The sequence below is a fragment of the Pongo pygmaeus genome, chromosome 10 (assembly GCF_028885625.2).
Source record: "Pongo pygmaeus isolate AG05252 chromosome 10, NHGRI_mPonPyg2-v2.0_pri, whole genome shotgun sequence".
NCBI classification, from domain to species: domain Eukaryota; kingdom Metazoa; phylum Chordata; class Mammalia; order Primates; family Hominidae; genus Pongo; species Pongo pygmaeus.
Window position 1 is genome coordinate 131,480,464 of NC_072383.2, and position 12,711 is coordinate 131,493,174.

Consider the following 12,711-nt stretch of genomic DNA (forward strand, 5'->3'; position numbering starts at 1 on the left):
AGGGGCACCTTCCTGGGAGCATTCTATGAGGGTACATGCTCCTGGAAACACTGTGAGGGGGCACATCGCTCAGGTCAGCAGTCCAAGCGATCCATCCCCTGGCCCTGGAGGATTTTGGTCAGGCTATTTCCATCTCACCTGGTAACTTAGAACTTGGGCTAAGTTACCCTCCTGTAAAACTTGGAACCTGGGTAACTTAGAACTTGGTAAGACAGACCCTGCTGTAAAAATCAGTAGTTGAAATTCTACTTTATTTCAACAAGACCTGAAAGATGCGGTCAGGCAAATGGAAGTACATCTGATGTTGAAGAAAAATAAAGGTTTTAATATATGTTTTAATATTCTATCCTTCATAGGATACAGAGTTTTAAAAACACTCAACCTGGGTGACATCTGTCAAGCAGCTGCAGTGACTCCTGGCTAGCCCAGGAGAGAGAGGAACAGCATCAAAGTCCATCCTGTTACTACCAGACTCAGGGCCTGGCACGCAGCAAGGGCCAGGTGTGTCCTGGACGGGCAAAGGCACCAAAGGAAGAGGAAGCCTCCCAGACGCCCTGCTGGGCTCCTCCTGGCAATGCCTGGACCCCTCACCAGCAAGGGAGTGGAGTCCCAGGACAGGCATGGACCCTGGAATGCCCTGGGTGTCCAAACTAGCCTGTTCTCTGTGCCTTGTCCTCAGGTGGCCACCTCTGTGTTGGGGCTTCCCCTGCTGTCTCGTGAGGACTAGTCTGCGTTTACACTCTACCTGGGTAATCCAGGAAAGCTGCACCGCCTCCACATCCTTACTTTAATCACATCTGCTCAGACATGGCCTTCTAGGTGAGGTACTCTCAGGTTCCAGAGATCGTGCCATGGAGATCTTCCCACCACTGACAGGAACCTGGAATTCAAGGATCTTGATGCAGGCTGTAAGTATTCACAGCTGACAATGCTGAGTTCTCTGCAGCGTTGGCTGGGGTCCTATCCACAGCCCAAGGGCACGTGGCACTGCTGGGAGAGGCCAGTGGCCAGTGCTCCTGTGTCCAACAGGCTCTACATGCTGGGGAAGGCCCAGAGAGAAAGGAGTGTGCCTGCAAGTACAGGATCTGTGACCACGACGCCGTCAACACACAGGGTTTTCCCATAGGACAGGTGTTCTGGAGGCAGAGGTTCAGGAGATGCTGCAGGAGCTTGAGTCAGGCCTGGCATTTCTGTGATTCTCTTGGCCTTTCCTTGCTCATTGCCTCATAGTTACGAAATAGCTGCTGCAGCTCCAGGCATTACATCCACCTGCCAAGGAGAGAGATCAGTGAAGGGGAGACGGTGAGTGCCAACCTTGTCTAGAAAGCCAGGGCCTCCCCAGGGTTCCCCCTCACCACCAGAGCGTCTCTGCTGAGGTGTCATCAGCTGACACTGGGGGGCCTGCACCTCTCGTCAACAGGGCAGGGGACGTGGGCCGCACCCGGCCTGCTGGCTAAGGGCCCAGGTTCTCTGTGGGAGCCGGACTAACCCAGGGGCCTTTGGGAAACCTGAAGGTCATTTTACATCTGGCATCCGCACACCTGAGACCTTCACCGACTTCAAATCCACAACATTTTGCTATAAATTATTTTTATTTTTCTGTTATACCACAGTTTGGGGCTTATATATTTGGGGGCCTTAGATATTTTTTCCCTAAAATTATATGTGAAGCTTTTAAGAACTGAATTTCATTTCTAGATAGAAAAGGAAGCATCATAAAATATTTACCATGAAGGCTTCAGACCCACTGGCTCACACCGACCCCGATTCCTTCCTTCCTGGGTGGTCTTGGGGCTGCTCGAAGCTGAACAGGGTCCCCTTCAACAGGGTTTGGGGGGATGGATGTGGCCTTGCTGAACACGGCAGCAAACAGGAAAAGAGGCCTCACAGAGACAGCTGAGCCTGTATGGCCCCCTGGAAACCTCACCCCAGCCCCACGAGAGGCTCAGCATCCCGCCGCCAGGCCGGGGGGTTCTCAGCATCCAGCCGCCAGGCCAGGGAATTCTGGGGGCAGGGAGGGTCAGAACCACATCTCGTAATCCTGCAGCAGCTTGCGGCTGAGGATTGTGGCCGCCTGTCCCCCCCGCCACTACAGAGGCCACCAGGACACGGCTGCCTCCTAGTCAGGAAGAGGCTCGAGGGCTGAGTTGACCAAGCAGGGGCCAGGTGTGTGCACCTGGGTGGTCCAGAGGCTGCATGGTCCCCGGGCCTGACACGCACGGCTCCTGTTTCTGCCCCAGAGAAGCAGATCTGACACCCGTGCTCATCAAGTTCAACGTGTAAATGGAAACAGCAACTCAACTGTTGGGATTTCCCTCCTTTACATTTTTGTTCTAAAATTTTTTTTTTTGGAGACAGAATCTCGCCCTGTCATCCCGGCTGGAGTGCAGTGGAGCAATCTCGGCTCACTGCAAACCTCCGCCTTCCACATTCAAGCGATTCTCCTGTCTCAGCCTCCCAAGTAGCTGAGATTACAGGTGCCCGCCACCACGCCTGGCTAATTTTTTGTATTTTATTAGAGACGGGGATTCACCATGTTGGCCAGCATGGTCTCCATCTCCTGACCTCGTGATCCGCCAGCCTCGGCCTCCCAAAGTGCTGGGATTACAGGCGTGAGCCACCACACCCGGCCTAATTTTGTATTTTTAAATAGAGACAGGGTTTTGCCATGTTGGCCAGGCTGGTCTCAAACTTCTGACCTCAGGTGATCCACGCCCCCTGGTCTCCCAAAGTCCTGGGATTACAGGCGTGAGCCACCGCGCCAGCCTAGATTTTAGAAAAAGAAATTACAGGACTGATGCATGCTCCTTGTCACAAGCAAAAGAATCCATGAGTGATCAGGAAAGCAGCCGCTCCCTCTGGGGACACCACCTGTGCTCTGGAACCGTCCGGGGGAGCTGGACTCCTCATGCTCCAGGAAGAACCGCGGGTGCTCCATGATGCCAGCGCCTGTGGCTGTGTCCGGTTTGTGGATTAAGTCTTGTGTATCAAACTGCACCTTCTGGGACAAACATTTTTGTGGGATTTGATTCTCCAACGTGGAACTGTGGGTTCAGAAACGGTGCTTATCTGTAACTTGTATTTGTGATTTTAAACATTTCAGCTTGAAAAGTTGCAAGCGCCGTTCAAATAACTCTTTCCTGACCTCAGAGCGAGCTGGTAACCCTCCGCCTTCGCTCTCGGCACCTTCTGTCCGTTCCGGCAGGAGGGCTGTCCGTCCCAGTCCACACCGCAGCCCCGCAGCATCGACGAGCAGCACAGCCCCCTGCCTGGTGCAGGGCCTCAGCGTTCACGCTCCTTCCTCCTGGGAGAGCCCCCCCCCCCCCCGCCCCGCCTCTCAGGGACTCTCACAACCTTGGTGCGCAGAAGGTTCTGGACCGCAATTCAGGGACGCCCTCACTGGCTTTCTCGGGAGCATGGGCATTGGAGTGGAAATACGCAGAATTGCTGGGGATCCTCGAAGCCGTCGGCAGCGCCCGATGCCAGCTTGTCCCATCAGGCGTTGGTCCCGACCTGCACTCAGCCACCTGCCCCCCATTTTGTAATTGAGCATTGAGGGGAAGCTGCTTGAACCCATGTGAAACCTCTTTCCCCTCAAACATTCCCTGAACGCATCAATTACATCAGTGCAGCTGGGCCTTCCCCTGAGCCTGATGCCCCGGGGCGAGGCCAGTGGCTTCCTGCGCGTGCCCGTCCCCACTCACAGCCCCTGCCCTCTGGGGCCCCCAAGCACCAGGCGCTCCCTGCCCGGCCCCATCTCCTGGAGCCCTGGAGGCTCAGCCTGGGTGTCGTGTGTGCCTCGTGCTCTTGGGCACGTTACCTGTGTTTCTTCACATCTATATTTATTTACTTCCAAAACCACCAATGTGTGTTGAAAACCCTGGAATTCCTGGCCGGGCACGGTGGCTCACGCCTGTAATCCCAGCACTTTGGGAGGCCGAGACGGGCGGATCACGAGGTCAGGAGATCAAGACCATCCTGGCTAACATGGTGAAACCCCGTGTCCACTAAAAATACTAAAAAAAAAAAAAAAAAAAAAAAAAAGCCAGGCGTGGTTGTGGGAGCCTGTAGTCCCAGCTACTCGGGAGGCTGAGGCAGGAGAATGGCGTGAACCCGGGAGGCGGAGCTTGCAGTGAGCCGAGATCACGCCACTGCACTCCGGCCTGGGAGATAGAGCGAGACTCCGTCTCAAAAAAAGAAAAAGGAAAAAGAAAACCCTGGAATCCCAGTCCGACCGCACAGGGCTCATCCCGTGCTCCTGGCATCCACTGGCTTCCCCATGGCGGGGAGCCCGGCTCCCACACTCTGCTTGGCTGGTCTCCCGCCTCGATGTGCCCCTGCCCCCGTTGCAGACGCCCCCACTCCTCACCTGAGCCCAGCACCCACCCTGGGCCGCCCACCCGGCACAGCGCCTGCTCTCTGCTCCGCCCCGGCCACCCCAAGCCGGCACAGGGTCCATGCTGTACTCCCAACCCCTGGCTCCCCACGGCCCCTGAGGATGCTCAGCCTCATGCAAAGGTCTCAGGACGAAATTGTCCAGGAAGGGGGCGGGCAGACAAGCTGTGTGGCCTCTTCTCGCCTCTCCCGGCTGCGCCCTCAGGTCCCCGATTCGAGCTTCCTGCCCCGACTGCCTGCCTCCTACCGGCGCGTGACTGCACTTAGGGCCTCCTGGAAGTGCAGGCTCTCCTCTCCATCTCAAGATCCTTAACTTAGTTACACCTGCGAAGCTCCTGTTACCACATGTGGCAGCACTCCCAGGTTCCACGGACGGGGATGCGTCTCCGTGCCGTCGCTCAGCCGACCACACAGCCCTCCCGGCCCCTTCCTGTCTTGGATGCAGCTGAGTTTTCTGGAGCACAGCAGCCGTCCTCCAGCTGTAGCGAGTATTTAGAGTTCATAGCACAAGCCTGGTCCTGTTTAAGTTGCAGAAATAACACATTTATCTCCAGGATTTGCCCCAACCCTTGCTCATCTCCAGACCTCAGCCTTCCTGACAGAATTCCACCTCCCTGGTACAGATGCTCGTGGCTCCTCAAGACACATTTTAAATCTTTTTTCTTTATTGAGCTGAAATTCACATCACATAAAATGAACCGTTTTAAAGCGTACAATTCGGTAGCATTTAGTCCATTTGCGATGTTGAATGACTCTCACTCCCGTCTGGTTCTAAACGCTCTCCACCTGGAAGAGAACTCCCTCCCCGCGAGCATCCCTCCCACCTGGCAACCCGGGCCTCCTCCCGCCTCCGGACCCGCCTGTTCTGGGCCCGCATAGAAACGGAAGCTCACAGTCGGGGCTGTGTGCTTGGCTTCCGTCCCCCATCGCCGTTCTCCAGGCTCACCCCCTGCAGCCGTGCGGGCCTCATTCTTTTCCTGGTGGAATCCTGTTTCCTGGTGTGGAGGGCCACGCTGGGCTTATCTGTTGATTGTTTGTGGACACCTGAGCAGCTATGAAGAGTCTGCTTTGAACATCTGTGGACAAGAATTTGTGTGACGCTTGTTTCTGATTCTCTTGGGTTTGTCCCAGGAGTGACCTTTGGGGTCAGATGTCCAAGTTCACAGTCACACTCGAGCCGTGACCTCGGCCGGGGGCTTGCCGGGTCCAATCCTGGCCTCAAGATGCCCCTTCAGGGTCAGCCTGCAGCAAGGCGGTCCCAGAGCAGGGAAGGGCTTGAGGAGGGCCTCCCGGGGCTGGGGCACCTGCCTTTCAGGTGAAATATCAAACTGTTCAACCCAGACCATACCAATGGCACCGGCACGGAGTGCAGTCACCAGGGAACCGCCCTGCCGCGATGGCCCCGGCGGGGAGAGGGTGGGTGACGTGCCCTGCGGAGCATCTGCCCTCGTGGAGGTGCAGCCCCACTCAAAGGTTCACCGTGAGAGTTGAAGATGTTTACTGTGAACCCTGAAGCAACCACTAAAACAACAAAACAGAAAATTCTGGCTCATAAGCCAACAACTGCAATCAAACAGGATCATCAAACAGAATCCAAAAAAGGAAGAGGAAATGGGAAAGGGAGAGCCGGTGACAGCAGCGGGAGCAGAGAGCAGGATTAGGGCGTTGCCTCCGCACAGTGAGACCAATGGGAGCGAAGAGTAGGACGGCGGGCATGGCCTCTGCACAGTGAGACCAATGGGAGCAGAGAACAGGATGGCGGGCGTGGCCTCTGCACAGTGAGACCAATGGGAGCAGAGAGCAGGATGGCAGGCGTGGCCTCTGCAGTGAGACCAATGAGAGCAGAGAGCAGGACAGTGGGCGTGGCCTCTGCACAGTGAGACTAACAGGAGCAGAGAGCCGGGGCAGTAGGCGTGGCCTCCGTGCAGTGAGACCAATGGGAACAGAGAGCAGAATGGTAGGTGTGGCCTCCATGTAGCGAGACCAATGGGAGCAGAGAACAGGGAGTTGGGCGTGGCAACTGCACACTGAGACCAATGGGAACAGAGCAGGACAGAGGGCGTGGCCTCCACGCAGCCACAGCCACACCAGAGAAAGTGGTCAGACAGCCCCAGTTAAGAGCAGAGATTGCCAGGGAGGGTAGGCCAGCAAAACCCAACGCTAAACTGCTCATGAGAAATGCGCTTTAGATATAGCCACCAATAAGTCAAAAGGACAGAAAAAGCTATGCCACGCAAACAAAAATTTTAAAAAACTGCAGTGACTATGTTAATATCAAAGTAACTTCAGGGGCCAAGCATAGTGGCTTATGCCTGTAATCCCAACACTTTGGGAGGCCGAGGCGGGCAGACGACTTGAGGTCACTTGAACCTGGGAAACAGAGGTTTCAGTGAGCCGAGATCGTGCCACCGCACTCCAGCCTGGGCAACACAGCGAGACCTTGTCTCAAATAAAATAAAATAAAAACAAATACATATTAAAATTTTTAAAAATTGCAGCTGGACATCGTGGCTCACGCCTGTAATCCCAGCACTTCGAGAGGCCGAGGCTGGTGGATCACCTGAGGTCAGGAGTTCGAGACCAGTCTGGCCAACATGGTGAAACTCCGTCTCTACTAAAAATACAAAAATTAGCTGGGCATGGTGGCGGGTGCCTGTAATCACAGCTACTCAGGAGGCTGAGGCAGGAGAATCACTTGAACCCAGGAAGCAGAGGCTGCAGTGAGCCAAAATCCCGCCACTGCACTCCAGCCTGGGTGACAGAGTGAGACTCCGTCTCAAAAAAAGTAAAAAAGAAAAAAAAGAATTCCCAGGCAAAGAGCTATCGAGGATGAAGATGCTCTCAGACAGTCTCAGGCAGGCAAGGGTTCAGGCACACATGTATTCCCTGCATATTTTCTTTGAAAGCTACCAGATGAAACATTTAACTAAAATAAGGGTGCACACCAACAAAAAGAACCCAGTTGGAAGGACAGCAAAGAGAAGCTCCAGATGACCACCTCACAGCAGTTAGAGGTGGAGTCTGGGCCGGGTGCAGCGGCTCATGCCTGTAATCTCTTTGGGAGGCCAAGATGGGAGGAATGCTTGAGGCCAGGAGTTTGAGACCAGTCTGGGCAACATAGCAAGACCCCATCTCTACAAATAAGTAAATTAGCTGGGCATGGAGATATGTGCCTGTGGTCCCAACTACTTGAGAGGCTGAGGCGGGAGGATCCCTTGAGCCCAGGAAGTGGAGGCTGCAGCTAGCCGGGATTGTGCCACTGCACTCCAGCCTGGGCAACCATATCTGTCCTCATGAGACACAGGAACCTCATGCCAAGGGAAGAGGCTTCGAGGAAGAAAATACGCAGCATAAAGTTCCTGATTTCTCGCCACACGAACTCGACAATTAGCTTGTCAAATTGTGTTAAATTTTTTAGCTGTGACCTTTATGTTGGGATAGCACTGGATTTATAAGTGAATTTGGGGGAGAATCGACGTGGATCTGAAACACCACACAGCTCTCAGGGCTGATTCTGCTTCCTGTTTCATCATCTGGTGAAGGTTTTGATTTTCCTCACCTAAGTCTCGGAGCTCCTGGTGCGTTTACTTCCAGGTGTTCAAGCTTTAAGGATGGTGGTGAGCTGTCATGGGCCGCTGTGGCCCGGGTGACTCTGGACGTTTTCTGTTTGTATCTCACTCCCTGGCCGTGGCAGATGCTCCACTTGCCAGGTATCCTCAGCTCCCCACACCGCAAGCACACGCAGGACTGTGTGTCCGGCCCTCATGGCCGTTCTGGTCACAGGCCGTCGGGGAGCGTGTGCTGCCTTGGGACCGGAGCACTCAGCGCTGGCATCATCCTCTCCAGAGCCGCTCGTGTTCTCTGCCACAGCAGCCAGGAATGTTTCCAAGGGTGACATTCCCAGGACATCTCCAACAGCCTGGCTCTCGGTGAGGAAGACAGAGCAGGGCGCCCGAGGGGCACATGTTGGCCAGGAAGGGCGCGTGACTGTCCCAACCCTGGGAGCGGGGCTGCTCCTCAAGGCAGCACGGCCTCACCTGCCCTTGCTGACAGGCCGGCTGACCCCTCTGATGCCTTCCAGCAGCGTTTCCGGTGCTTCTCTTTCTTCCCAGGAAGATACTGGGCCGGCGCCATCAGGGGTGGCTCGTCGGTCGTTGTAGTGGTCTCGCATGTCTCCTGTGTTTTCATGCCAGCTGGGACTTCCCAGTCATGGTGAGTAGGACGGGCAGCGGGCATGACTTTCCTTGCTTCTGTCTGGTGGAGACGTTAATAAGGCTTCCAGGAAAGTATGATGCCTGCTGAAGGTATATGCGGAAGAGTTTAATATTCAATTACTAGATTTTCTTCAATGTTAGCTTTTGTTTTTGTTTTTGTTTTCTTTTTGACACGGAATCTCACTCTGTTGCCCAGGCTGGAGTGCAATGGCGCGATCTCAGCTCACTGAAACCTCCACCTCCTGGGTTCAAGCAATTCTCCTGCCTCAGCCTCCCGAGTAGCTGGGATTACAGGCACCCACCACCACACCTGTCTCATTTTTGTATTTTTAGTAGAGACGGGGTTTTGCCATGTTGGCCAGGATGATCTCAAATTCCTGACCTCAGTTGATCCACCCGCCTCAGCCTCCCAAAGTGCTGGGATTACAGGCATGAGCCACTGCACCCAGTGATGTTAGCTTTGATGTTAGCTTATTTATTTTTTTGGAGACGGAGTCTTGCTCTACTGCCCAGGCTGGAGTGCAGTGGTGCAATCTCAGCTCACCACAATCTCCACCTCCCGGGTTCAAGCGATTCTCCTTCCTCAGCCTCCCAAGTAGCTGGGACTACAAGTATGCACCACCATGCCTGGCTAATTTTTATATTTTTAGTAGAGACGGGGTTTCACTATGTTGGCCAGGCTGGTCTTGAACTCCTGACCTCGTGATCTGCCCGCCTCGGTCTCCCAAAGTGCTGGGATTACATGTGTGAGCCACTGCGCCCGGCCTATTTATAATTTTTAAATCCTCTTTTTATCTGTGGCTTTTTTACCTGTCACATTTCTAATGCTGATTGCTATTTCCTCTCTTTTGTCAATTCAACGCTTGTCTACCTTGTTCTATTTGGTGAAAAACAAATTTGGGGTTTTCTCTTCTCCCCCCACTCTCTCTGTCTTTGTATGTCTCTGTCTCTGTGTCTCTGTCTCTATGTCTCTTTGTGTGTCTCTGTCTCTGTCCTCTGTCTCTGAGTGTCTCTGTCTGTGTCTCTGTCTCTGTGTGTCCCTGTGTCTCTCCTCTGTCTCTGTGTATCTCTGTCTCCATGTGTCTGTCTCTGTGTCTCTCCTCTCTGTGTCCCCATCTGTGTCTCTCCTTGTCTCTTGTGTCCCTGTCTCTGTGTCTCTTTGTGTGTCTCTGTCTGTCTCTCCTTCTGTCTCTGTGTATCTCTGTCTGTCTCTGTCTCTGTGTCTCCTCTGTCTCTGTGTGTTTCTGTCTCTCCTTCTCTCTGTGTATCTCTGTCTCTTTGTGTGTCTCTGTCTCTGTCTCTCCTTCTCTGTGTCTCTCCTTCTCTCTGTGTATGTCTGTCTCTTTGTGTGTCTCTGTCTCTCCTGTCTCTGTGTATCTCTCTGTGTCTGTCTCTGTGTCTCTCCTCTGTCTCTGTGTGTCTCTGTCTCTGTGTCTCTCCTCTGTCTGTCTCTGTCTATCCCGCCATCGCACCATCTACTGAAGTGCTCACTACGCGCCCCTCCTCTCCGCGGGCCCCTCCTCTCCACCCACAGTCAGGATGCAGGAAGTTTCCCAGTTTGCATCCTCAGTGTTGCTCTTCCCGCTCTGAGAAACCCTCCTAGCGACCAGGCTGTCTGGCCTCCTCTGCAGTGAGCGAAGGTCCTAGCCTCCCGGCGTCCCTACGGTGGCCACAGCCCTCACAGTCGCTTCCTCACCTGGGCCCAGACCGCGGGCTCTAGGGACCCCTTACGGCTGAGCCTCCACTGGGCAGCTGTGCGGAGACCGAGTTTCCTCCTACAATTGCAAATTTCCATCTTCCCCGGCAGACATAACACACAAGCAAGCGCCCGCCTTCCCCCACCGCGTTATTAAAGCCACTCGCGCAGGCGCCCGCCTTCCCCCACCGCGTTATTAAAGCCACAAAGCACTTTCCAGGTTCCCTGGAGCTGACGGCCCCTCCGGGGACTAGAGCACTGTGCTGGGGCTTCATCTTGAAAAACAATGCAAAAATTAGCCAGGCGTAGTAGCCTGCGCCTGTAATCCCAGCTACTCAGGAGGCTAAGGCAGGAGAATCGCTTCAACACAGGAGGCAGAAGTTGCAGTGAGCCAAGATCACGCCACTGCACTCCAGCCTGGGCAGCAGAGCGAGACTCTGTCTCAAAAAAAAAGAAAGAAAAAGAAAAAGAAAAAAGAAAAAACAACCGGAAAACCAACACAACTTGTTTTTTGTTGTTGTTTTTTTTTTTTTGAGACGGAGTCTCCTGTCACCCAGGCTGGAGTGCAGTGGCGTGATCTCGGCTCACTGCAACCTCCGCCTCCCGGGTTCACACCATTCTCCCGCCTCAACCTCCCGAGTAGCTGGGACTACAGGCGCCCGCCACCACGCCCAGCTAATTTTGTTTTTGTATTTTTAGTAGATATGGGGTTTCACTGTGTTAGCCAGGATGGTCTCGATCTCCTGACCTTGTGATCCGCCCACCTCGGCCTCCCAAAGTGTTGGGATTACAGACATGAGCCACCACGCCCAGCCCTTTCTTTTCTTTTTTTTTCAGACAAGTTCTTGCTCCGTTGTCCAGGCTGGAGGGCAGTGATGCAGTCACAGCTCACTGCAGCCTCGACCTCCTAGACTCAAGCGATCCTCCTGCCTCAGCCTCCCTAGTAGCTGGGACCACAGGCTTGCACCACCACACCCAGCTAAGTTTTGTATTTTTTGTAGAGATGGAATCTTGGTATGTTGCCAAAGTTGGTCTCAAACCCCTGGGCTCAAGCAGTTCTCCTACCTCAGCCTCCCGAAGTGCTGGGAGCCACACTTCTGCCAGATGCTTTCAAGTTTGATGGGTTACGTTTACCTATTCTGTTCTTTTAAAAACTATAATTTTGTTAGAACTTGAGGATGAGTGGTCAAAATAACGATCATGTTGCGGCGTATCTGGCTTGTTCTCACTGTTACGGTGGAAGCAATGGTTTCTCAGGATTTCGCTAAAAGGATTGTCTCAGCCTTCTTGGACTGCCATGCGGAACACCACAGACCCAGCAGCTAAAACAATGACATTGAGATCCGGCTGCCAGCAGAACAAGCTCCATGAGGGCCCCCCTCTGGGTTGCAGGCAGCTGCCTTCCCAGGGCGTCCTCCCCCAGCAGGTGGGCAGGGCAGGGCAGGGCAGGGGGAGCTGGCACACTCCGCTCTGTTGTCTCTTTTTTCTCACAGTGCGTGACTGTTTACCACCGCGGTCACCTGGAGCCTCTTATTACAAGGGCGTGAATTCCCTTCTCATGAGGCCCCTCACAGCCTCATCAAAACCTCAGTCACCTCCCAGAACCCCACTCCAGTCCCGTCATGCTGGGGCTCAGGGCCTGAACCCATGAATGCGAGGACACGATCAGTCCACAGCAAGGCCATGATCAGTCCACAGCAAGGCCATGTCCCCAAGTAGCAGAGGCAGACTCTGGCCACACTCCAGCCAGGCAGCGGCCGGGAGAGGGTGCCCATGCAGAAGGAACGGCCAGGCAGAGGCCGGGAGAGGGCACCCGTGTGGAAGGAATGGACAGGCGCACTCAGAAGCAGTGGCATCTGACGCCCTTTCATGATGTTGTTTCATTTTGTAATTTTCTTAGACTTCCAAATTCATAGTGAAGTTGACCCACATGACAACAAACAGGATTCGAGGGGTTTGGACAGATGGGGGGGATCGTCGGTATCCTGGGGCCGGCAGCCTCACACTGATGGATGGTTCTGGAACTGCCCACCGGCAGCCCCTCTGCCATGGGTGGATGCAGCGGGGGCTTCCCGGTTCAGTGGCTCCCCTGGCCGTGTGGACCCAGAGGTGCTTCCCTCTAGCGCACAGTGCTGCTGGCCCCGCTGTGGGCCCCCGGCCTCAACCCAGAGAGCTTCTCCAAACCAGTGGCTGTGGCCCCACCGTCTCCTGAGCACCAGGCAGGGAACCCCTTCTGCATCCACCCTGGGGGCTGCCCTAAGCCCGGGGTGCCCGCTGAGCTCACTTTGCTCCTCCTGGAACCCGCGCGCAACCCCTCACCTTAGACGCCCCCGTCCCCATGTTGGTGTGGCGTCTGCCGCCAACTGACTGTGACAAACACATGGTTGATATTTCTGTGAAGTTTGG